Source organism: Aplysia californica, unplaced genomic scaffold (genome assembly GCF_000002075.1).
Source record: "Aplysia californica isolate F4 #8 unplaced genomic scaffold, AplCal3.0 scaffold00195, whole genome shotgun sequence".
Lineage (NCBI taxonomy): Eukaryota > Metazoa > Mollusca > Gastropoda > Aplysiida > Aplysiidae > Aplysia > Aplysia californica.
In genome coordinates this window covers 916,115-919,149 of record NW_004797465.1, presented here as the reverse complement: position 1 = coordinate 919,149, position 3,035 = coordinate 916,115, and positions in this window count along the sequence as shown.

Genomic DNA, 3,035 nt, shown 5'->3' with positions numbered 1-3,035 from the left:
AAAATAATATTAATGAAATTAGTTAAAATATATTAATGAAAAAGACCACTTCTACAGTACCCATTTTCTGGTGGCTCATATAGGCTCTTCACAGTAAAAGTAAGATTTAAATCAACGATTGATGCACAGCGTACTGGTCAATTCAACGTACAGCAGCCCTTTTAAACCCTATCTGTACGCCCTGGGGTCATTTTGTACCCCTGGGGTTGTATTCTTCACATTTTAGAATACTTCTAGTACGAAGATCTCTTTGAAACTTTCAGTATTTCTCAAAATATCATTTTGACAAACTGCTACGCAAAGCGTACAGATCTGGTAGGGATGTTCAGGTGTTGGCCTCTTATTCAAAGGTGCCGGGTTCGAATCCGGGAAGGGACCGAACATTTTTTTCTTCTCTTAAATTATCTCCTTTCACCTCCTTTCCTGCTCTCTAATCATGGTCTGTCGTCTGCTTTCGTCTCCTCTTTCTGCCCCCACCCCATCACCTCCTTTGCCCCCTCCTTTGAGCTCCTGACTCTTTCTGCAGCTTTTCTACCGCTATTCCTTTGGCTCCTTCTTACTGCTGTCTTTCAGCCTCACCCCTGATCTTCTGGTGGGAAAGATTTACACATAACCTTCTCGGACAAGGGCGAAAAATCTCGGAGGGGCCGTGTGCAAGTTGCGCACGTTAAGGATCCCTTGGTAGTCTAAAATCGTTAATAAAAGAGTTGGCTTCGGCCGCCACCCGGGCAGAATTCAAAATTTCCTACCAACTGAAAATGTTTAATGTGTCCCTCGCGCTCATATGACAGCATGCAGTTGCGAGCGCCGTAAAACAATTATTACCCCCAAAAAAGCGTACGTATCGGATTAACTAGTAAATCTCCTCCTAGGAAAGTGGTGGCACAGAGTTCCCCACGTCGTATTGATACGAAAGTAAAACACGACTTACGGATAGGGTTAAATACCTGAAATATAATACAATCGTAATCAAACAAAAAGCACATGTTATTTTTATCAAAAGACAATCACTAATCATTGTGGTTACTGCTGATAATACATCTTGTTGGAAGTAGAATCAAATTAGATCTAGTTATTAAAATGGGTTGATTTAAAGAGTGTGTTTTTAGACCAGATTTTAAAATGCGACCATTTTAGGCTTCTCCCTTTTAAAATGCAGTGGGAGGAAATTCCAATTTGAGCGCGAGATCGTTTAAACACTTAGCGCTTAACATTTAAGCAACTTTGTAATAAATAAGGGGCTATAACAGGGAGCCAGTGTCGCCAGCTGTAAAAGCAGAAGTGTTGTGTGCTTTCAAAGGCCTTTTAATTGAGAACGGCTCTCGTAGTTTAGTTCTGGAGTCTTTGCAGTTGATCCGATATCACACTCTTCCGTTTCGCCCGGGAGCTCTCGTACGTGGTCTTGAGGTTACAGTGTTCGCCTTTCGTTCAATAGTTCGAAACCTGACAGCGACGGAACGTTTTCATCTCTAAAATGTCTCCTTTCACCCCCTTTCCAGCTCTCTAACCATGTTCTGTCGTATGCTTTCGTCACACCATCAGAGTAGCTCAATCTCCCCTACCCAAACAGACGACAATTCTAACATTAGGATCAGGGACTCTGCCTATTCTACCAGAATGAAGACGAACAGGATTATGTTTGGTTCACTCAACTGAAAGTCCTAGAAATAACTGATTGGTATCTATGGTTAGCGGTTAGGCGTTTCATCGTAGCACGTAGGAGACCCAAAAGGAGGATTTTTATCAAGGTTTTCCGGGTTTGTTTTTTTAGCTGGGATACTGCATCCCTCTCAGCCCGGATTGGCCATGACAGGTAGGGTCGCAGCCCGCCTTCTAAATAATCTAAATTGTGTCTGAGGGGTCATAAAACACCACCATTAAAAAAAAAAGAATGGGGTAAAATTAATAAACAATTTTATGGGTCGCCACCACTCAGCGAAAGAGCGACGCTTCAAATCTGTCACAAGTTCATGTTGACGTCTGGACGTTCATTGTAAAGCGGTCCTTACACGATCAATAAGTGCAATCCTGGTTGCACAATATAATTGACAGTTTTTAGGTTACCCACACACAGCTCACAATTTCATTGCGCAAACCAGGCTCATTTTTGGCTTGCAACCCTCTGAGACAGGATGGGAGATATCTACCCAGCAATCACTGTGGCAGTTGCTCTTGGTACAGAAAACGAAGATGATTTCCTAAAAAGGAAATGGGCATTGAAATACACATGTATCACAAAGTTGTTTCATAAACCCGGTCCGTCCCTGCACCAGATTTTTCTGAGTCAAGCACTTTCTTTCCTAGAGATAATTTTGTTCTGTAGTCATTTTTTGTTGTTGACTTCTTCTCTTACTCAGTTTTGGTACTTTTCCTGGAATCTCTAAAATCAATACACAGTAAATTGTATTTTTCTTTTGTCTGTTGTTGTTCGTCACACTTCACTTTCCATACAGGGCTGGTAAACTTTTGTAAACCTCGATACAATCCTATTGAAATGCCCTGTCTTCTTCTTTATCAGACACCCCAGACAAAATGACGGTACGAAATCTGGAAGGAAAATGATTATTGCACAATTTAATTGACGGTCGCCACACACGGTCAATTAAAACGTGCAAGCAAGTAGACTTGCTCAATAAAATATCAAGCTGACTTGGATTGACTCAATACAATTGCGCAAGTCGTCAATATAGCCCATGCACACGGTTAATTTAATTGTCAATTCTGCAACACGATCGGAACTCATTCAGTGGAGGGACTAACAACACCGACAGGTGAATGGATTATGAAGGCTTGTCCACAGCACCAGGGGCCGAATTACGATTTATGTCCTAGCGTCGGGCAGTGAGATATATTTGAGCAAAGTTGGCACAAGAATATTTGATCAAATCCCCGCGCAACAACCTTGTATAATTTTGGTAAATTTGGTGGAATTGTGCCAAAATAGTAGCTTTTGCCCCATCATGGAGAAAAATCTGGTCCACTACAATTCAGATCGAATCAATTCGATAAGCAGTGTTCACTGGCAATAATGATTA